This window comes from Narcine bancroftii, chromosome 11, assembly GCF_036971445.1.
Source record: "Narcine bancroftii isolate sNarBan1 chromosome 11, sNarBan1.hap1, whole genome shotgun sequence".
In the NCBI taxonomy this organism is placed as follows: Eukaryota; Metazoa; Chordata; class Chondrichthyes; order Torpediniformes; family Narcinidae; genus Narcine; species Narcine bancroftii.
The window spans coordinates 66,107,054-66,131,210 of NC_091479.1; the positions used below are offsets into that span (position 1 = coordinate 66,107,054).

General features: G+C 49.3%; 1 protein-coding gene across 4 annotated transcripts in view; it reads right to left on the reverse strand.

Moving 5' to 3' along the window:
• The window catches only part of large1 (LARGE xylosyl- and glucuronyltransferase 1), a 383,521-nt gene extending 360,184 nt beyond the window's left edge, over positions 1 to 23,337 (reverse strand). For 2 of the 4 annotated variants that reach the window (XM_069903185.1, XM_069903181.1), the window contains exon 1: positions 22,926 to 23,337. The gene's annotated coding sequence lies outside the window, so the exon portion shown is untranslated. Of the gene's footprint in view, positions 1 to 22,537; positions 22,664 to 22,925 lie in introns of those variants that run through there. The other 2 variants (XM_069903182.1, XM_069903183.1) reach the window with 2 other exon arrangements.
• Between the last annotated feature and the right edge of the window lie 820 nt (positions 23,338 to 24,157).

Consider the following 24,157-nt stretch of genomic DNA (forward strand, 5'->3'; position numbering starts at 1 on the left):
CTCCAATGCAGAATGAAGCATAAAAATTCCGGACCACACTCCCAAACCAAGTTCCCCCTGGAAAACACATGGAGGGAGGAAAAAAAACTCCCCACCAAGCCTTCTTTTTCAATTGTAATGATATATTGTCAGCTCCAAGTGTAGAGATGCTTATCCGAGCACTTTACCAATCAAGAAAGCTCAGATGCAATCATTAGACTCGGCTACAAAAAAACCCAAGATTTAAAAGAACTCGGTCACATTTCAACAGGGTGCCATTAATATAACAGTAACAATAATTGTGAATGCACATTAATGGACCAATGTCAATAAACAAGTTTCAATTACAGTTTATTTGGGCTGAAATTTTCTACAGGTGGCTATTAAAAGCAAAACAGTCCAGGTACAAGCAGATTAACGAAGGTAATTACAACTGTTTCCCTCTGTTCACTAGTTGGCCAGCTAAAGATGGAACAGGCAAGTGCAACATCAGAGCAGCAGTTCAAATCCATCGCTGCCTGCAGGGAGCTTGTCCGTTCCCCATGTGACAGCCGAGGGTTTCCTGCAACCTTCCATAATGTATGGGGTTGGCAGCTTAATCGGGTGGGCGAGGGAGGGATTTGGTTCTCAAAGTTCAGATTCATTTCCAGAATATGTCTGAGATTTTTTTTTCTTCCTGTGCGCCAGGCAGCATTTCTTTATTCCAAAAAAAACTGTTCTCAATACAATATATGCACCTACAGAGAGAAATGTAACAAGGAAGTGCAGACGAACTGAAATACAGAGAAACAAATATTGAATAATAAATAATGGGCAAAGTAAGAGTCCTTAAAGGAGGTGCTGCTTTGTTATTTAGGAGTCAGATAAATAGTGGCAACTCTTCCTAAACTTGGTCCTACAAGTCTTGTGGCAACTGCACCTCTCCTGATGACAGCAGCAAGAACAGAGCATGTCTTGGGTGGTGGGGATCCTTGGCGATTGCTGCTGGTGCCCTCCAACAGCAGCTTCCCATGTCGATCTTCTTGATGGTGGAGGGGGTTTTTACCCGAAATATCCTGAGCTGTGTCCACTACCTAGTGCAGACCTCAACACACTTTCCACGACATCTGTTGACGTTTACACAGTTTCCAATGTCATACCAAACCTCTGCAAACTCCTGAGAAAGTAGACACTCGCTTCACGATGACTCCCCTGGGTTAGGACCAGGGAAAGTTCTCCGAAAAAGTGACACCCAGGAATTTAAATTTGCTCCGATTTCCCCAATGATCACTGGATCGTACACCTTTGGTTTGCTTCCCCCCCCCACAAAAGTCCACAATCAGGTCCTTGGTTTTGGTGACATTGCATGCAAGGTTGTTAGTACACCATTCAGCCACGTTTTCAATCTCCCTCCTGCATGCTGAGTCATACAACTCAACACTGTGATACATAGACGACATTATTGTCATACCATAACAGACAGTCTATTAAGTAAATAGAGCAGGGAGTGAAATCTGCAAAACAGTAGTGCTCCAGTACTGATGTAGGTTAAAATGCTATCTACAAATTTGCTGATTACACCATGGTCGTCAGCAGAATCACAGACGGCAATGAGGAAGTGTACACAAGGGAGATAGGTCAGCTCGTTGAGTAGGGTCACACCGACAACCTTGCACTCAACGTTAACAAAACCAAGGACTTGCCTGTGGACTTCAGGAAGAAACCACGAGCCAGTCCTCATCAAGGGGTCAGTAGTGGAGAGGGTCAAGAACTTCAAATTCATGGGTTTCAACATCTGAGGATCTGTCTCGGAGCCTCCGTGTTGATGCAATCACGAAGGCTCTCCAGCACTATACTCTGTGAAGAGCTTAGGAGAGAAAAAAAACAATAAGGCTGCAGACCCTGCGATTGTGATAAACACATCGAAATGTTGGAGCAACAGTCAGTCTTTTCCGCATCTATAAGAGACAAAGATATATTGCCGACATTTTGGGCCTGAGCCCTTCTTCAAGGAAAAAAAATCAGAAAGTCTCAGAATTCAAACAATGGGGGAGTAATCCAGACCAACTCAAGGTATTCATTGAATATGATAAGAATTTATCATATCTGTGCCAAAGGAATAAAGAGATGACAATAGAAGGGGGTGGGGGGGGGGTTTAAATAAAAGCCAGACATCAATATTAATGCCATCTGGTTGGAGGGTGCCTAGTCGTAAGATGAGGTGTTGATCCTCCAAATTTCAGGTGGTCTCAGTCTGGCAGTATGCAAAATCAATGCAAGGGAAGGGAATGGGATGGAGAATTGATATGGGTGGCCACTGGGAGATCCACGCTATTGCAGCGGACAAGAGACGAGGTGCTCCACAAAGCAATCTCCCAGTCTGCGTCCTGTCTCTCAGACATAGCGGAGACCACAGTGGAAGCACCGGGATGCAGTAGATGTCCCCTGCAGATTCACGTAAAACATTGCTTCACTTGGAGGAGGGACGGTATTCCACTGCAGACACTCAAAAACTTCTAAAGGTAGAGAGTTTTCAGACTGGAGACATCACTGTCTGGTAAGGAAGTGACTTACACTCAGGACAAGAAAAATACCCAAGGGTTATTAACTCAGCCTGCAACATCACAGGTGCCAGACTTCACTCCATTGAGGACATCTACAAGGGACTGTGATTTAAGAAAGCAGCCTCTATCCTCAAGGTCCCCCACCACCTAGGCCACATCCTCTTCACTCTGCTACCATCAGGAAACAGGTATAAGACAAACACTCTGGCACAAGAACAGCTTTCTCTCCCTCTGCCATCACATTCCTGAATGAGCAATGTCTTTTTCTTGCACTATATTTATTTATTTTGCAAGGTGGTTAATATAAATGTTTGCACTGCAATGCTTCATGGTGGAGGACACGTTTATCATGCCAAAGACAAAGGTTATGTGTGCAATGGGAAGTAAAGACCTGGATACAATAGTGACCTGGATACAATAGTGACCTGGATACAATAGTGAGCAAACTTGTGGGTCTGAAGATAGGCAGTGACAGGATGCATCCAGGTTACTGAAAGAAATGGTAGAAGTTATAGTTAATGCTTTCATTTTTTTTATTAAATTGAGACATACAGCATGGTAACAGGCCATTTCAGCCCATGAGTCTGTGCTTCCCAATTTACACCCATTTAACCCACAACCCCCAGTACATTTCAAATAGTTGCGGGGAAACTTGTGCCGCCAAGGAAAACTCACAGGCTTGGAGAGAATGCACAAACTCCTTACAGAGAGCACAGGATTTGAACCCCAGTCCCGATCGCTGATGCTGTGAAGGCGTTGCGCTGACTGCAACGCCAACCATGCTACCCGGTTTGATAATTTACCAAAATTCACTGGATTCTGGGTGGGTCTCAATGGATTAGAAGATGGTATCATGCCGCTGTACCAAAACAGGATATAGGAAAAGGAGGTAACCATAGGTCAGTTAGTTTAACATCTTTAGTTGGAAAAATGCTTGAAGTCATCGTTAAAGAAGAAATGGGGGGGGGGGGGGGGTGTAATGTAATGGGTAATGGAAGATTTAAACCGTGTTTCTTACTTTTCCAGCCTTTGCTTCTGCAGGGCTGAGAACCTGCTTGTGTTTTAGAATCAGCAGACATAAGCTAAATTCCACCGATGGGCCAGAGATGCTGTTATCTGACGAAAGGACATCTGTGTACCAAGAACATTTAATCTTCTTGCTTGTTTTGGTCACAGACTGTCAGAGGCCTAGCCTTGATGAAAAATAAACCATTGTATTCAAAGTGATAAGCTGAAAATTATGCTATTCGATAGAAGCCTAGCATGCTAGCTTGCTCGCTTGTCTTTCTTGCTGTGCTGGGAATAGGTGCTTGGGTAAGCAGTTTTTGGGTAATATAAGTCATGGTCCCGCTGCTGAAGTTTGAGACTCTCCAAGAGGTAGCAACATCTCTCATCAAGAAGAACTTCTAGAGTCCAGCTAACGTCCCGGTCGAGGGAGGTGGAGAAGCTGCTACCAGTGCCCTGACAACCTACTACAAGTGTGCAGTCGTTGCCTCGCTTCGGCAGTTGGGACCAGTCCAGGCATTGATAAGTATAGTTGGGAAGGGCTTGCATATTGTAGTTTGAAATCAGCTTTGAATTTGTAATAAACATTTGTATAAATTGAACTGCTCTTATTTTCTTTCAGTAGCTCAAACACTGTGACCAATCTAAAACGAACAAAATGAGAGGTACAAGTTTACCCAAGACAGGGGGAAATCAGGAATGAAATGGATCCATCAGACAACATGGATTCAGCAGAGGCGGGTGCTGTTTGACAAACTTGCTGAAATTCTTTGAGGATAATATCAAGCGTAGTGGATAGAGGGAACAGGTGGACACTATTTCCTTGGATTTTTCAGAAGGCATTCGATAAGGTGCTACATAAAAGATAAGGCTGCATGGAGTTGGGGGTGATGTATTAGCATGGATAGAGGATTGGTTAACCAATAGAAATAAACGTGTCATGAACAAATCCAAATCCTTGTTGCCTCTATCAGATATTCTTCAGCAACAGTCCACAATGCCTCCCAGACTAGCAAGTCCTCTTATGTGTGGTCAGAATTCCCTTCCTGTGGAAGAATCTCTCCAATTTACTCCCACCCTGCAACTCACCAGACCCAAAGTTTCAATGGGTGCAAACTCCAAATTTCTCACTCACCCCCTTCCAAGAGTAAAACCTCCCACTGAGACTAAGCTTTTGACCTGCTGCCACAATCTTTTATAGCACAAGGATACCTTTCAGCCCATCTTCTCTATGACCACCTACCAAGCCCTTGGCCCAAACACGTGCAGATTACTCAACTTCCAAGGGCACTCCCAGAAACATCCAAATGTAATGAAGATTCCTTCTCCACAACAATCAGGGAAAGATTCCACCAACTAGATTAAAAAGTTTTACCCCCCCCCCACCCCCCCTACTGTTGATGTTAAAACTACACCCACTGGTTATTCATTTCCTTGTTCGGGGAAGCATGTCCTGGTGGTTACAAAGCCTCATCTTTTGTACACTAAATGCAGACACGTGTCAAACCTTGTTCAGTTTCCTTGCAAATGAACCACTTTGCAATGGGTTTAGCAATGAATGAAGCCCAGCGAGTTGTTAAGGTGCAAAGTGCTGTGTGCATCACGTGCATGTGACAGTGTTATGACCCACCATTTCAGCAAGCTGCTGTCAAGGTCAAATACAGACACTGCAGTAGGACTGGGAGGTTAAGAGAATTATAAACTGATCCAGAAAAGTTAATAGGTAACCATAGGGAACGTGCATCTGAGGGAAAATATATCAGAAACCTTGCATTACCATGGAGATGATTCAGAGCAAGATAGGACTGACTGCACATTTCATGCATGGGTGCCAGAACAACAATGCTCACTTTAACACAGTAAAGTTACTTGCACACAGTCCAGAAAACAGCTAATTCCTCAAACCTGGTGGTGCCTGCCTTGCTCCATTTAATAAATGGGCAGATTAAACCTCTGGTAAACAAGAAAGTTTGCAGAGGCAATACCCAAAAATGTTGGAAAACCACTTAGTAGGTCACACAACGTCCATGGGAACAAAAAGGCAGTTGACATTTTGGGTCCGAGCCCTTTGTCAGAAGTTTGGGGGGGGGTATAAAATCAGACAGATGCCCAGTTCCTGGTGGTGGCGCAGCACAGCTACGGCGGCCTCTCCAGATCGTGATGCTTCCGAAACAGTTTAAGTGGAATGCTATGCTCAATTTTTAAAAGGATAAAGATCGGACCACAGCACTGTGGAGACAGGAAGGTGAGAAGAACCGCGAAGCAAGGCAAAGGTGTGGAAGAAGCGGCGCGGCCTGGTCTGCTGTGGGGACGAGGCTTCTGGACATCAGGTGCTGCCGGTGGCCGAGGAGGAGACACCGTGGTGGTCTGCGGAGCCACGCTGGGTGACCAGACCAGTATGCGCATGCCTAGCTGGCCGCTCTGCGCTGGTGGTGCCTGGGAGCCTGGAGTGGCCATGTCATGTGCCTGGCCTGGAGGTTTGGGAGGCGATCCCATCTTGGAGCGCAGGGCTTGGCTGCAGATGGTGGGGTTGGAGAGGAGGCTGTGGGTGGGCGGGGGGGCATCTCTATACCATTACAGTGCCGAAGCTGATGGACTGTGTGGCAGTTCGTCTTTTCAAGTCACAAAGTCTCTCAAATGTGAGTCTCGACTGCACCTATTGTCTAGTTTTTCATCTTTTACTGTACTGTTAGCATTGGTTTTTTTAAAATATCATTATGTAGTTTTGCGTAGGTGTGTTTTATTCTTGTGTAGTTTTTAAATCTTGTTTTGTCTGGAGCAGAAATGGCGTCGTGTTGTCTGATGTCTCACTGAGGTTATGTGGGTAGGATGGTGGTTTCTGGAGGATGCAATTTCGTTTTTAATTGTGGACTGGTTTTAAATGGACAAAGACCACTACTACAACTATTAAAAAAGTTAGGTGGAGGGGAGAGGAAGGGAAAAGAGCACAGGTGAGAGATATTGGATGGGTACGTGGGAGGGGAGAAGAAAAAGGTGAGTTGTGACAGTGGGAATGGGCTCACTGATCAGAGAAGGGAGGGGTAGGGAAAGGGAGGAGGGTAATGGAAATTGGAGAAGCCATCTAGTTGGAGATTGCAGAGATGGAACGGAGGGAGGGACAGCAGATTAGATCCCTCCTGCTATAGGAGGAACAGCTCAAAAGCAGATAGGGTTCTGACAACAACATGCCGAGTCTTCCAAATGCCAACAGTGGAGAACAAGCAGATGGGCACCTTGCCACCAAATTTAAAAAATTTGTTGACAGGTACAAAGGAAAAAGGAGCCGACAATGTGAGGTACATGACTGCAACAGAAGGGATTTGGTATTCGGACTCTGGACTAATGATCTGGAAACAATATCAGTGAGGCAATTAAATTGCTTATTATCAATAGCAAGAGACTTTTTTAAATTTTAGATAAATATCAGTAACAGGCCCTTCTGGCCCATAAACCCAATGACTCCCATGTAACCAATTAACCTACTAACCCTTTGGAACGTGGGAGAAAACCCCTGTAGAGAATATACAAACTCCTGACACACAGCACCTAATCGACCCCAGGTCACTGGTGCTGCAAAGGCATTGCGTTAACTGCTACGCTAACCTTGCCACCCTTAAATCTGTCACACTGTAAATAACTAGAGTCAAATGTCATCCTCGAGAGACAATTCTGCCACCTTCACCTAAAGCAAGAACACACAACATTGAACCCCCTCAAAGTCTGGCAAGCCACTCAGCCCTTGTGGCCCCTTCAACCTACATTTCCCGTACACTTTTGAAGGGTGGGAGGAAACCAGAGCACCCAAAAGAAACTCATACAGATAGAGAATATGTACAAACCCTTTAGACAGCGGTGGAGTCAAATCTGGGTTCCTGGTGCTGCAATGGTGTTGGACTCACCACTCCGCTAACTGTGTCGCTTTGTTCACTGATACTGTTCACCCCTGACCTAGTTTCCTCATATCTCAATTTTAAGTCTTCCAACCCTATTTTCATCTGATACCTCATCACTCCTTTTTCTGGACCCTAACCCAAGCCAAAAATAACCTGTAGAACGCCCAGAACAACTGATTAAGCAGCTGTGGACAGATTTAACAAGCTTAGGAACCATCAAAAAAGGCCAAAACTACACAATAGTCACTTAATGCTCTCAGCTGTGTTCATTATTAATTACCACCAGAGCATCTGATGAATTCAGTTTGTATTAGAATATAAGAGTACAGGGATCAGTTTACCATCATTCATGGCTATTATATTTACCACAGATAAACACTGTTTCAGTCTGATAGAAACCAAGTTTCAGGTTGGGGACTATCACCACAAATGTTGCACCATGTCTTTTGTTTTAAACATCAGCCCCTTTTCCACTGGCACCTCATCCCAGGAATTAACCGGTTAAGGGTCGAGTGGAAAAGGAAAACAATCAGCATGCTGGCATCAAATCACGCCAGGGATTGACGGCCTTGACCCCTACTGATGACCTCAGCTGATGCAGTCATCCAAACTGAATCATCCAAAAGCAGATTCTCTGAACCCCGGGGATGAGTTGTGTTCAGTGGAAAAGCAGCCAGTGTCCCTGTTAAAGGTGGCCCAGTGAAAACAGCACCAACAGCTTCCTATCCTGGGACAATGCGCGGCCAATTAACTGGATGCCAGTGGGAAAAGGACTAGAGATTTCCCCCCCCCCCCCCCCCGCAGAAGTGGCCAAAAATTCCAGTTAATCCATTATTTTACCACCTCATTCAACCTCTCGAAAATCTTATCAAGCCTTAGATCCAGAATTTACATATTGAGGGAAAAAAGGTTATATATCAGCTTTGTTAAAGAGCTGCATTCTCCAATTTAATTATATAGGGAAAATTTAATGTTTCAAATTAAATTCCATGCAGTGCTACATTGCAACTCTTCATGGAAATAAATAGGTCAACACACAGAACTAACACGAGTGGAAGATTCTAGCTTATTAATTTCTACGTGCACCACTTTCCTCTTGCCATTAACCCTGTGATGCATTAAGCAGCCAGGCTCAAATCCCTGATCAGTTCTGCACTGGCCAAGGACAATTACCAAGAGGTTTGCAACTCTGGTCAGACTTACTCTTGACATAAATAAAGTTCCACCTAGAATCTTCCCACCTCTTCCATTGCTAGCCAGGCATGTCCAGATGACCCACCATCTTCACACACTAATCAGAAAGGAAGTTTGCTTCTCAAATGGGGAATTAGTGTTCTGAAAAAAAAGGACTCTGAAGTAGAATAGTACAGGATATTCTGCCCACAACGCTGTGCCAACTCACGTAAACCTCCTCCATGATCAATCTATCCCTCGCACTGTTTTATTCTTACATCCATGTGCCTATCTGAAAGCATTTTGCACATCTCCAAAGGATCAGCCCCAATCACTACTCCAGTTCTGCATTCTAGACACCCAGCCCTGCATTAAAAAAAAATACTTCTGTCGTCTGCCCTAAATTTTCCTCCACTCACCTCAAAGGTGTCAAAAGAAGCAAATCCTTAAACCAAAACAGCACACAAAACACTGGAACTCAGGTCAGTCAGTCCCTCCAGCGTTTTGCGATACTCCAGTTTTCCAGCATCTTCATTGATGGCATCCTTAAACTGAAAATATCCATGATTTTTTTATTTTTATTTTAAAACTATCAGCGTGTTTCCTTCCTGGGTTTGAGAGCTGGCACTGTTGGGGTTAATCATCACCAGACTAAACAAGAGTGCAGGGACACGGGGAGGGGGGGGCCGACTGCCTGGTTACTGCAGAGTGACACCTGCTGGAAGCTGCACGATCCCAGAGTGGAAGGATGACACTTCCACTTCCAGCCACAACCCTCCATGCCTCTTGCTACTTTGCCCGCCTCCCCCTTTAGCAGCAGCAAGCGCACAGTGCCAGGTCAAGCCAGCCACAGTTCGCACAGATCTGCGGGGGCCAATCCCACTCTGCTGCGAGCGGGCTCTGCAAAGATTTCCTCTTTTCCTGCACGGATCCCGCTTCCCTCCCTGCACGGATCCCGCTTCCCTCCCTGCACGGATCCCGCTTCCCTCCCTGCACGGATCCCGCTTCCCTCCCTGCACGGATCCCGCTTCCCTCCCTGCACGGATCCCGCTTCCCTCCCTGCACGGATCCCGCTTCCCTCCCTGCACGGATCCCGCTTCCCTCCCTGCACGGATCCCGCTTCCCTCCCTGCACGGATCCCGCTTCCCTCCCTGCACGGATCCCGCTTCCCTCCCTGCACGGATCCCGCTTCCCTCCCTGCACGGATCCCGCTTCCCTCCCTGCACGGATCCCGCTTCCCTCCCTGCACGGATCCCGCTTCCCTCCCTGCACGGATCCCGCTTCCCTCCCTGCACGGATCCCGCTTCCCTCCCTGCACGGATCCCGCTTCCCTCCCTGCACGGATCCCGCTTCCCTCCCTGCACGGATCCCGCTTCCCTCCCTGCACGGATCCCGCTTCCCTCCCTGCACGGATCCCGCTTCCCTCCCTGCACGGATCCCGCTTCCCTCCCTGCACGGATCCCGCTTCCCTCCCTGCACGGATCCCGCTTCCCTCCCTGCACGGATCCCGCTTCCCTCCCTGCACGGATCCCGCTTCCCTCCCTGCACGGATCCCGCTTCCCTCCCTGCACGGATCCCGCTTCCCTCCCTGCACGGATCCCGCTTCCCTCCCTGCACGGATCCCGCTTCCCTCCCTGCACGGATCCCGCTTCCCTCCCTGCACGGATCCCGCTTCCCTCCCTGCACGGATCCCGCTTCCCTCCCTGCACGGATCCCGCTTCCCTCCCTGCACGGATCCCGCTTCCCTCCCTGCACGGATCCCGCTTCCCTCCCTGCACGGATCCCGCTTCCCTCCCTGCACGGATCCCGCTTCCCTCCCTGCACGGATCCCGCTTCCCTCCCTGCACGGATCCCGCTTCCCTCCCTGCACGGATCCCGCTTCCCTCCCTGCACGGATCCCGCTTCCCTCCCTGCACGGATCCCGCTTCCCTCCCTGCACGGATCCCGCTTCCCTCCCTGCACGGATCCCGCTTCCCTCCCTGCACGGATCCCGCTTCCCTCCCTGCACGGATCCCGCTTCCCTCCCTGCACGGATCCCGCTTCCCTCCCTGCACGGATCCCGCTTCCCTCCCTGCACGGATCCCGCTTCCCTCCCTGCACGGATCCCGCTTCCCTCCCTGCACGGATCCCGCTTCCCTCCCTGCACGGATCCCGCTTCCCTCCCTGCACGGATCCCGCTTCCCTCCCTGCACGGATCCCGCTTCCCTCCCTGCACGGATCCCGCTTCCCTCCCTGCACGGATCCCGCTTCCCTCCCTGCACGGATCCCGCTTCCCTCCCTGCACGGATCCCGCTTCCCTCCCTGCACGGATCCCGCTTCCCTCCCTGCACGGATCCCGCTTCCCTCCCTGCACGGATCCCGCTTCCCTCCCTGCACGGATCCCGCTTCCCTCCCTGCACGGATCCCGCTTCCCTCCCTGCACGGATCCCGCTTCCCTCCCTGCACGGATCCCGCTTCCCTCCCTGCACGGATCCCGCTTCCCTCCCTGCACGGATCCCGCTTCCCTCCCTGCACGGATCCCGCTTCCCTCCCTGCACGGATCCCGCTTCCCTCCCTGCACGGATCCCGCTTCCCTCCCTGCACGGATCCCGCTTCCCTCCCTGCACGGATCCCGCTTCCCTCCCTGCACGGATCCCGCTTCCCTCCCTGCACGGATCCCGCTTCCCTCCCTGCACGGATCCCGCTTCCCTCCCTGCACGGATCCCGCTTCCCTCCCTGCACGGATCCCGCTTCCCTCCCTGCACGGATCCCGCTTCCCTCCCTGCACGGATCCCGCTTCCCTCCCTGCACGGATCCCGCTTCCCTCCCTGCACGGATCCCGCTTCCCTCCCTGCACGGATCCCGCTTCCCTCCCTGCACGGATCCCGCTTCCCTCCCTGCACGGATCCCGCTTCCCTCCCTGCACGGATCCCGCTTCCCTCCCTGCACGGATCCCGCTTCCCTCCCTGCACGGATCCCGCTTCCCTCCCTGCACGGATCCCGCTTCCCTCCCTGCACGGATCCCGCTTCCCTCCCTGCACGGATCCCGCTTCCCTCCCTGCACGGATCCCGCTTCCCTCCCTGCACGGATCCCGCTTCCCTCCCTGCACGGATCCCGCTTCCCTCCCTGCACGGATCCCGCTTCCCTCCCTGCACGGATCCCGCTTCCCTCCCTGCACGGGAACAGGCTCAGTTGCAGGCACGAAACAAATTCTGTCCCTATTATCTTTCTGTGAAAGAGCTCGGCACCGCACCGATTTTTTTCTGGCTTCTTAACCCTTTGGGCCTACAATCCACAGCATGGAAAATGAAGACAATCACATGGCTGACGACAAACGAAAATCTCTCCGAAACACTTCCCGCTCTGATCCCAATTTCCCCTTCCACTAGCCAGCCGATCTCAGCAAGTAAATTATTTTATTCGATCCGTGTGGCTGGTTTACATTCTAGCCCAATTGCCTCTGAATGAAAGGAGTCTCTCCACTTTCGCCCCTACTGAACCTTCAGAGCACCTCTGACCAAAAACAGAACAAGGAGCTAGAAAGGTAAGGGGTGGGTTTGGCTGCCTGCCAGCATCATACTTTGCCCTTGCAGTTCTCAGTGGGTCACAGTCCCAGCTTTCAGCCAGGCGCCTGCACTTCAGAATACATGTTCGGATGATTCAGCAGGAATCTCAGGGTAGCACCCCTTCTAGAGGGGGCAGAGTACAACCAATCCTGACCAACACTCTTCACTCAACCAATCACAAAGCGCTGTAGTTATCCATGCAAAATGAATGGAGTTTGTCGTAATGTACTTAAACTTGCTGCAAGTTGCACAGGAATGCAAGGAACACCAACTACAATAGTATTTGTTCAATTACCACAATGATAGAAAAAAAAGTGCCAGAAAGAAGCAACATTTAAATAGTACAGACAGACCTTTCTGTGTGCGTGAGTCGTTTAAGATTAAGATCAGGAGTAGTATGGGGAGATTCAAAAGCCTTCCTAGCTGTTGGATTAAAAACAGCTCTCAAACCTGGAAGCGCTGGACTTCTGCCGGAAGGTCAGAGCAAGAAGAGGTTACGACCAGGATAACGGACGCCCTTTACGATTTCATACAATCACAGCATCTGCAGACTTTCACATTTCACTGCCCTTTATGATGCTGCCCTGCTTTCTTGAAGCAGCACCACACAGAGACGTCTTCAACAGACAGGAGATTGAAACCTGTGATGCCCTTGGCTTGCTAACATTACCGGGCACGCGAGCTTCCAAAACAAGTCGGAATGCAACCAATCAGTGTACTTTTCACCTGCAGGTCAACAAGAGTATTCAATGACATCAAATCTCCTTGGACTTCTTCGTGTGGAGGCATTGATGTCCATTCTCCAAAATTGCCTCGATGTGCTGGCTCCAGAAGAGGTCCTCGGATATATCGACTCCCAGGAACCTGAAGGGGCAAAGCCCTCCCCTCTGCCACCCTGTCAACAAATGCATTACCTTGAACTTCTCAGCAACCAGCAACCCCCCCCATCTGTAGAGAGTGTGTGGTGACCACACCAACTTCAGATCGGAGTAGAATCAATGCAATCCCTCAGGATTGAGGAAGAGCGTGGATGTGGGTTTAGATGACAAGCGGCTCCATTTTGTTTAAAAAAAATTGCCACTTGTTGCACCTCCCTCCCCACAAACCATGGAATAAAACGTTCCCAATTCACCTGCACAGTCTCAATCACACACATTTGACTGCCCTTTGCCATATCGTTTCGACATCTGCACAGAGGCAACTTCGATCTGATTTTTAAAAATCCACATCCCCTCCCTCAAATCTAAGAGGCAAAGGGATACGGATCAGAAGGGCCACAAGCAAGACATTCCCTTTTGTTACAAGCACACTACCCAATCTAATCTGCAGCCTCCCCTACACAGGTGAGACCACATGCAGACTGGGCGACTGCTTCTCTGAAGACCTGTCTGTGGGGCCCAGCTGGAGTTCCAGGAAGCCAATTATTTTAATTCCCCTCATCATTCCCACACAGACATGTCTGTCCCTTCGATTCCTTCATTGCTCGAGCAAGGGCAAATTTTTGGACACCATCTAGACAGTTTTAAATCCAACACCTGGAGCTATTTCTTTTTCTCATTTTAGGTAAACCACCAGCACCATCTAGTTCCAGGTTCCATCTCTTCTTTACCTACTTCTGACTTTTCTAACCTCTTTCCCCATCCCAATTGGTCTCTCCATCTCTCTCACTCTATCCAAAACTTTATCACCCTCCCCAGAATCTTTACTCACTTCATCACCCCTTCCTACTTTAGTCTCGAGGCAAGGCCCCAACCCAAAAATGTAGACAGACCGTTTCTACCCATGATGCTGCCTGATCTGCTGAGTTCTTCCAGCTCCTCCGCCATTTTGTTCTTGCTGCTCGACAATGGACACAAAATTCACCAGAGCAGGTTTGATAACTGCAAGTGGCGTCAGAGACCAATCAGCCCATCTGCTGCTACATGTCCTGACACTCATGATTTTTGGAATGGCACAGCTACTAGCAGCAGAGAGATCAGTTCAATCCTGACCCCAAGTGCTGTTTGCATGCTCTCCCTGCAACTTGTGTGGGTTTCCCCTGGGGAGGGGGGGGCCTCTATTTTCATCCCATGTCCCAAGGATACCCCTGCTGGTAGGTAAATTGACCACTGCAAATTGCCCCTAACAGGTAGTCGAATGGTAGAATCTGGGAGTGGGGTAAATAAAACAGGATAAGTGAAATGGGTTTGCCTGCTTCCATATTGTACAACTTTTAAAAAAAATCAGCTGACCCTTGAAGCATGAAGAACCCCTCAGGAAGGACATTTTTAGGCAGGCCAGACGTGTACCGAAACTTGTTTTCCTCCTCCGAAATCCAAATAAATTTTAAACAACCTTAGGCAACTCACAGGACCAGGAGCTGCCTCAGTGACAAGGTCTCAGATCCTCGATGGACCGAGCTGAAGAGTTGTCAGGGGGAGAGGGGTATTTCTAGAAAGATTTCAGATTTCTTGTCAGCACATTAACCCAGATATTCTTTTTCCTGAAGGCGAGGCTAAATTGCCTTAAATTGCCTTGGTAATGCAAAAAAAAACTGAACGCAGCAGACACATGTAAACAGGTAACAAATGCAAAGAAACTGACTGTGCAATACAGAGAGAATTTTTTTTAAAGAAAATCAATAAAGTGCACAGGCCATGAGTTAAGGGTAAGGGGGCAACACTTTAGGAGAAATATTAGAGGTGGCTTTTGCCACTCAGCGAGTGGTGGCAGAATGGAATGAACTTCCGAATGAGATAGTTACGTCAGGGTCCCTTCTGTCATTAAAGTGAAGGTTGGATGTGTACATGGAGGTGAGGGGGTTGGAGGGTTATTGGCGGTGAGCGGGAGGTTTGAGCTAGTGGAGTTGTTCTAGTGAACCGGTGCGGACTCGAAAGGCCGACATGGCCTGTTTCCGCTCCGTAAATGGTTATATGGTAAGAGTCCTTAAATGAGCCCCTGATGGAGTATGTCGTTGAGGAGTCTGATGGTGGAGGGGTAGCAGCTGTTCCTGAACCTGGAGGTGTAAGTCTTGTGGAACCTACACCTCTTTCCTGATGACAGCAGCGAGAAGCAAAGGGAGCTTGTAGAGCAGGGAATGGACAACATCGAGCTCCTTCTAAAGCAACTGGGTGCACAGGACGCACGAGGCAAAGCTATCACCATGTGAAACATCTCAACATTATTGTTTTGAACAGTCAAAACAAACCCACTGCACTTAGGCAGGGAAGGTCACGTTTTACGGGTACTTTCACGACATAACAAACGTGTCCCTTTTAAGAATATATCAAGGCTAGGCCACTGGCGAATCTCTTACTGCAACATCACTTTCCTCCATATCCCCAAATTCACTGGATAGCCAAATATTCTATCAATCTCTATTCCCAATTTACAGAGAACACAAAGGATTTCCACTCTTGAATGATTCAGGGGGTGGGGGAAAGGACCACAGTCCTGAAAGGCCAATCCCTCATTTTGAGCCTGTGACCCATGTTTGTACACTCCTCAACCATGGGCTCCCTCCATTTACACAGTCAATCCCCATCAGAATGTTGTAAATTTCTACGCGACTGCCTCTCATTCTGCCAAGCCCTGGAGAGTTCGGGCCCAGTTAGTTTCATCTCTCATTAGATTCTGAGAAAGGATGGTGGTGGGGAGCACTTATCCTACCTTGAAGCTTGTTGTATTTCTTCTATTAGAATGTACCCTTCCTACATTTCCACTGGCATTCCAGTTAATCGGCCATGCAGTGGCCCGAAATTGGAAGCCGTTTGTGCTGTCCCCACTGGGCCAGGACACTAACTACTTTAACCAGGAACACTGATTTCTCCCCCCCCCCCACCCCACTGAACACAACTCATCCTCAGGGATAGGAGTCTACCTTCAAATGGAATGGATGGAAGTGGTCCTTCCACCCCCCCCCCCCCCCGGGTTTAATTAGCACGCCGGCATTAGCTGATGCCACGAATATGAGCAAGGCCGTCAATGCCTGACGTGGTTTGATGCCGGCATGCTGATTGTTTTCCTTTTCCACTGGACCCTTAACTGGTTAATTCCCCATTAATTCCTGGGACAAGATGCCAGTGGAAAAGGGGCTTCATCACACCCCACAGAAAGACTAGATTTTTAGATTATTGCCACAAGAACCAGGATGCAGTGATAAAGCTCTCTTTTGTGCACCAATCATTGGAAAAAGTCAATGCACTTCGATACTTTTTCGCAAATAGGATACGATTAGAGCCACACTATTTCAACAGCAACAAATGGGGTTCCGATCCAGCACTGTCTGCAAGGAGTTTGTATGTTCTCTCCATGAACACACAAGTTTCCTCTGGGTCCTCCAGTTTCATCCCACACTCCATACACTTACAGGGCTCGTCGGTTCATCGGTCACATGGGTGTATTTGGACAGTGCGGGTTTGTCACCATGCTGTATCGCTAAAAAACCCATCCTCAGAGCCAAGTGGTCAAGGATCACACGACCTCCACTGCCCCGGATACAAGCTCAGACCTGTATCCATCTCCCCACACTCCATCACATCTCCTCGATTCTTGAAGCAGCCAGCACCAACAGCCCAGTGGACAGCCACAGATGTATTTCTCCTTCTCCAACAGCACCACCTCCCATCTTAACCACTGCTGGAGCTCCAACCACCTCATTATTCTTCCAATCCTCTCAATAAACGACAACAAAATTTACCTTCCAAATCCTTTGCTGCCCCGGCAATGTTAACATGATTCAAGTGCAAGGAAGCCCAGGTACCTCAGAACACTAACAACTAATAATCTGTCAGTTAAACAGCATAGAACAGGCCCTTCTGCCCAACAAGCCCATTCCAACCAAAAGAGTATTCGGGACTAATCCCAGTTGCCTGTACTTGGTCATTATCCATCCAAGCCCCTCTTATCCATTAATGTGTCTAAATGCCTTTTGACTTATTGTACTGTTTCTACAGTTTCCTCTGGCAGCTTGTTCCAGGTGAAGACCATCCTCCGAGTGAAAAGGTTGCCCCTCAGATCCCCCTAAATCTTTCCCTTCTCACATGCCCTCCAGTTGTAGAATCACCTGAGCGAAGGGAAAAAAAATTTTTCAAATAAAAGCTGCTTTTCTATTTTTCCTAGAAAATTGACTTCACATTTTGTTTTTACGACATTTTATGCCCTCGTCCATTCACTAAACCAGTCCAGACCACCTCCCCCCAACTCTTCCAAACCCTCCTCCAAACACATTTCTCTCCAGCTTAATACCATCAGTAAATTTTGAAGAATCTTAATCAAATTCAACAAGATGCTGCCAACTTTGGAACAATTAGTTTGCAGCCTGCAGTTGCCCAATAGGGACAAATATTTTTCTCACCTGCTCCAGTTTCGTCAGGTTTTTTTTTCCCTAAATCCATGATCCTTCAATTTCTGGTCGCAAGTCATCCTTCAGTATCAGGCATAAATGAGTCTCAATAATGAATGACGGTCAGCCACCATGAGCAAACCCTTACCTTGGGCAGGCAATGGAAGTGGGGCTAATGTGCGAGGCGCCCACATGATCTAGAATTGACTAACCCAGGACAGACAAGGTATCAAACCTGGGTCCTTTCCATCTTATCAGGGGAAATCCCCAAGCAATTATTGCTGAAATAAAAATAGAGCAAGCTACATTGTCGGTACTGAAAAACAAACCTGCCTGCTATATATTCAAGACCTCGGCACTGACCAGTTACTCTCACATCAATGGTAGATATCAAATGGCGAATATTCCTACTCACGAACACAACTCCCGACCAAATCACAGGGCGAGGTAGGTTTTCAGCTCAAACAGCCAGAATAAATCTCCTCAAAGCTCTTTCCAAGGTTACTCCCCTCCCCTCCACCCCACACTGAATACCAAATGTGGTGCAGGAATCTGGAACTTGGCTGGATGGGAATTATTTTCACAGATTCTAATTTGAGATGTGATGCAAAGGCTGAAGCAGTGGGAGCCTACAGCATAGGTCAGTGAATAAAACTTGCCTGTCGTCAAAGTCGGAAGATAGAGTTTGGAAGGTAAAGGGAGGGGGACAAAACATTAAATTTCCCTCCCTTCTCAGGCACCAGCTTCGAGTGCAAACGGGAAACCCAGATTACTATTCCCTTTCCTTCTATTTCTTAAATGCCTTTCCTGACTACAGGATATCCCAAAAGCTTTGGGTGGAGGCAGGTTTAGAACCATTGCCAAAAACTGAAGCCCCAGTGATACTGTCCTCCACCAGAATTTTGACTTAATGTCCCCTCTCTAGGAGAAACAGGGCTTGTACCAACAGCAAGCAGCAGATGCCCACATGGCAGCCAATACCTGGAGAGAGAGTGAGAGAGAGAAACAAAGTCAATGTTTCGCATTAACCCAGTTTCTCTCTCCATCGTCGCTGCCAGACTCGCTGAGCAATTTCAACGTTCTCTGCCCGATTCAGATTTCCTGTGTCAGTAACTGCGAGGTTTCAGAGAGGCAGCATCAGTGTTAATTTCAGGCCTACAAGAAAAAGGGCTTAGAAATTTCTAACCAAGGGAAACTGAACAGCAGGACAAAGAAAATAAATCCGTCACGGACACCCATTGCTCTCAGCAGTTCACCTTGGGGTGGTCTGTTCTATTCATTTCATCCAAATTGTATCACCAAGGATCTGGTGATTTATTCACAAAACTCCTCTTTCCCCCCTCATTCTCAGACATCGGCAGCAGTTTTGTTACATCCAAATGTTGTTTCAGCAAAGAGGCACCCCACTTCTTCCAAGACATTGAAAACTTGCTCACTGCCACAAATAATCGGTGTGGTCTTGGAAGGTTGTGGACGTGGCAGTTACAGATGTCAAATAGTGACAGAACTAGCTTAAGTTTGGGTGGTGGGAATCAAATAGTCAATGACCACCCCCAAAAGTGGTGGAGACCTGAAGGCAACAACCATCAGGGTTCAGACATTAAACTGCCTCAAAAGCACTAATGACCCATGACAACAGAAGGCTACAGTTTTGTCCACCCTCCCCCAAAATCACAGGTGGATTTTCATTAAAATGATGCTTAAGCCTTGAATGCTCATCTTATAAACCACACTTTCCAAATCTTCCTTCCTCTCTCCTGAACACCTTTATTGCCTTTGAAGGACAACCCCACACATTTTAAGCCTCACACAAGATTGACAATGATCAAAGTGGGGGGGGGGGGGGGGGGAAGAAAGAAATTTGACAAGGAAACCCTCCTGGAGGCATTTCACAGCCATCAAGCCCAAAAGGCAGCACCAAAAGCAAATCACTGACAATAAATCAAAACAGTATTCCATCATTTAAAGAAGCCAGGTGTCTTTGGTTGCACAACGGTTGAACGCCCAATAATAACAAATAAGTTCTATTTCTGACATGCGCGATGCCCAACATTTTTTTTAGGAAACTTGGAGCAACTTAATTGCCAGCACTGAGCATTATTTTTTTTAAAAATTCAAATGTGATGAATCTGGCAGAAATTTTCCTCTATTTATAGCAGGCTATGAATAAAACGCTTAATTCCAATAATGCAGGTGAGTGCTTAAGGATATGATGTGAAAAGCAGCTTTTCTTGTACCTTTCTTAAAATAAGCGTTTTAAGTACTTAGGAGCTAAACCATTACTTTGTCTGCAGGAGTATGGGAATTCAGGGAGGAAAAAGTGGCGGTCACACCTAATTAAAAAGAAAATCAGAAGACAACGTTTACATCCCTAATTAGAGGAGGTTTCCGATCTCAATACAGAGAACTATCTTTAAATACACAATAGAGTCTATAAGGAGCGACAGAGGAGAGAGAACCTTGTATGGAAGTCGCGATTAGACAAGCTTTCATACACCACCTGCACCTCTTTCACTACCGACTTTTGTTCCCAAACCCCCCGACCAGGATAACAACACAATATAAACTGGACATCGAACTGCTTCCTCGCTCCAATTACCTGGAAGCACGATTGACACGCAGCGTTTTTTTGGCAGCGTGGACCCTTCCCGTCAACCCGGGGAGGTGGCAAACAGCACCCAGCCGTCCTGGGGAAAGGGTGGGACAAGTGGCCGGACCCCTTCCATTCTTCAAACGGCAGGCCCGTGCGTATCCCAGATGGGACCTCCCCCCCCCCCCCCCCCGGCGTTCCTTGCTCACGACATTACAAGTACTGTTTCATTCAGATAAAGAGGACGCCACGAGCTTCGGGGCGATTTATGCACAACAGGGAAGGGGGGGGGCGATTCATGCACAACAGGGAAGGGGGGGGCGATTCATGCACAACAGGGAAGGGGGGGGCGATTCATGCACAACAGGGAAGGGGGGGGCGATTCATGCACAACAGGGAAGGGGGGGGCGATTCATGCACAACAGGGAAGGGGGGGGCGATTCATGCACAACAGGGAAGGGGGGGGCGATTCATGCACAACAGGGAAGGGGGGGCGATTCATGCACAACAGGGAAGGGGGGGGCGATTCATGCACAACAGGGAAGGGGGGGCGATCATGCACAACAGGGAAGGGGGGGCGATTCATGCACAACAGGGAAGGGGGGGCGATTCATGCACAACAGGGAAGGGGGGGCGATTCATGCACAACAGGGAAGGGGGGGCGATTCATGCACAACAGGGAAGGGGGGGGCGATTCATGCACAACAGGGAAGGGGGGGCGATTCATGCACAACAGGGAAGGGGGGGCGATTCATGCACAACAGGGAAGGGGGGGCGATTCATGCACAACAGGGAAGGGGGGGCGATTCATGCACAACAGGGAAGGGGGGGCGATTCATGCACAACAGGGAAGGGGGGGCGATTCATACACAACAGGGAAGGGGGGGCGATTCATACACAACAGGGAAGGGGGGGCGATTCATACACAACAGGGAAGGGGGGGCGATTCATACACAACAGGGAAGGGGGGGCGATTCATACACAACAGGGAAGGGGGGGCGATTCATACACAACAGGGAAGGGGGGGCGATTCATACACAACAGGGAAGGGGGGGCGATTCATACACAACAGGGAAGGGGGGGCGATTCATACACAACAGGGAAGGGGGGGGCGATTCATACACAACAGGGAAGGGGGGGCGATTCATACACAACAGGGAAGGGGGGGCGATTCATACACAACAGGGAAGGGGGGGCGATTCATACACAACAGGGAAGGGGGGGGCGATTCATACACAACAGGGAAGGGGGGGCGATTCATACACAACAGGGAAGGGGGGGCGATTCATACACAACAGGGAAGGGGGGCGATTCATACACAACAGGGAAGGGGGGGCGATTCATACACAACAGGGAAGGGGGGGCGATTCATACACAACAGGGAAGGGGGGCGATTCATACACAACAGGGAAGGGGGGCGATTCATACACAACTGGGAAGGGGGGCGATTCATACACAACTGGGAAGGGGGGGCGATTCATACACAACAGGGAAGGGGGGGCGATTCATACACAACAGGGAAGGGGGGCGATTCATACACAACAGGGAAGGGGGGGCGATTCATACACAACAGGGAAGGGGGGGCGATTCATACACAACAGGGAAGGGGGGCGATTCATACACAACAGGGAAGGGGGGCGATTCATACACAACAGGGAAGGGGGGCGATTCATACACAACAGGGAAGGGGGGCGATTCATACACAACAGGGAAGGGGGGCGATTCAGGGAAGGGGGGCGATTCATACACAACAGGGAAGGGGGGCGATTCATACACAACAGGGAAGGGGGGGCGATTCATACACAACAGGGAAGGGGGGGCGATTCATACACAACAGGGAAGGGGGGGCGATTCATACAACAGGGAAGGGGGCGATTCATACAACAGGGAAGGGGGCGATTCATACAACAGGGAAGGGGGGCGATTCATACAACAGGGAAGGGGGGCGATTCATACAACAGGGAAGGGGGCGATTCATACAACAGGGAAGGGGGGCGATTCATACAACAGGGAAGGGGGGCGATTCATACAACAGGGAAGGGGGGCGATTCATACAACAGGGAAGGGGGGCGATTCATACAACAGGGAAGGGGGGCGATTCATACAACAGGGAAGGGGGGCGATTCATACAACAGGGAAGGGGGGCGATTCATACAACAGGGAAGGGGGGCGATTCATACAACAGGGAAGGGGGGCGATTCATACAACAGGGAAGGGGGGCGATTCATACAACAGGGAAAGGGGGCGATTCATACAACAGGGAAGGGGGGCGATTCATACAACAGGGAAGGGGGGCGATTCATACAACAGGGAAGGGGGGCGATTCATACAACAGGGAAGGGGGGCGATTCATACAACAGGGAAGGGGGGCGATTCATACACAACAGTGAAGGGGGGGGGGTCACTCTGCTACTGGGAGCCGCTCCAGCTCTTTGAACGGGCAGTCTCCTATACAACTCCAAAAAAAAGCTTCTCGGATATTTACCCCAATTCGTGTTCTCAAGTTACAGCCGAATCTTTCACCTTTTCGAGCGGCGCGTTCCGACTCGCAACTTGCTGTATTGCAATATCAGTTCGCCTTTGAGTCTTTGCCTGTGCGCAGCCCTTCACGTCCATCCCACTCGTGGAGGGAACCTCCCCTTATTTGCATTTATTGCCCCGCCACCAGGGTCCTGAGCCTTATCTCCTCCCGAAGAGAACGACCAACAGTTCGAGAGTTCCCCCCCCCCCCCCCCCCCAATCTTCATCCCTTCCTTCCCGGTATTCCCTCGCCTCCCCTCATGGAACAGCTTTCGATCAAAACGCGGCTGCAATAGCCAACAACCGCCGAACAGCCGGCCACGTCCATCAGCCAGAGAGAGTGCGGAGCTTACCTCGGAACAGCCTCAAGGTCCAGACGCGTGGAGGCAGCTGTGGCTGCGATCTTTCTTGCTGCACCCACACTCATCTGCCACCGCGTTCTCTCCTTCCTTTTGCTCTGGGAGGAAGGTGGGGATGGGAGGAGAAAGAGCAAAAGGTGAAGGCTTTCAACCAGGGGAGCCGTGAACTGCGGAGCGACCAGCCGGGGCCTGTCGCCCGAGCTTTGTTCCCAGGAGCCAAAAGGCGAAGTGGAGAGAGGGAAGAGAGGGTGGGGAGGGGAATGGCAGCGGACGAACGCTAAGGAAACCTCTGTTCAGAGAGTGTTGATTCGGGCTAGCCAACGCCGCCGGGCCGGCCGCAGAGCGCAGCTCACATCAGCTGAAACCGATACAATGCGAACAGCCAATCATGGCCGTGTCCAGCTCAACCCGATACATTGCGAAGCAGCCAATCGCGGTCGCGCCAGCTGAAGCCGATGCATTCCGAGCAGCGAATCGCGGTCGCGCCAGCTGAGAGCCTCCTTGGTTGCCCACTCGGAAAACCCGGGCTGGCTGCAACACGAGCACAAACCGCTCACTGAGCCCGTACACAGGGACTCCACAAAGCTTCACCGACGAGGGAAACTCGCGTCTCAGCACGATGGGCCGAATGGATTGTTTCGAGTCGTGGGAACATAGAATAACTTACTGCATCATGCAGCAATAAACAAGTAGGTTCCTGAGCCTGTCATCCAAATTGTATTATTCAGTAAAAAAACATAGCGACCTTATTGTGCCCCCAATTCCGCATTCCCTTCACCCCGTCAATAACCTTTCTACCTGTCTTTTGCATTCAACCTTCCATTTGAGGAAGAAGACTTCAGAGAGCCAACCTTCTGAGAGCAAAACCATAAGCTCATTTGTGTCTCAATACGTACAAATAAACACTGAACATTTAGCCGGTTTCTCCCGCAGGAGGAAACATTCTTTACAGATCCATCCTGTTGAGATCCTACGAGGTTAGTAGGTTAATTGGTCACATGGGTGTAATTAGGGCGGCGTGGGCTGGAAAGGCCTGTTACTGTGGTGTGTCTCTAAAAAATTAAAGATCCCTGGTTCAAATGTTCAGTCAAGTCTTCACACTGCTCCAAACGCTAGTGGACACAAGCCAAGCCTAGCTAACATTTCCTGCAACTTAACAAGGTATCACCGTAATAAACGCTGAACATTTTTTTTTACTGTGCTTAAAGAAAACAGAACAAGATTGC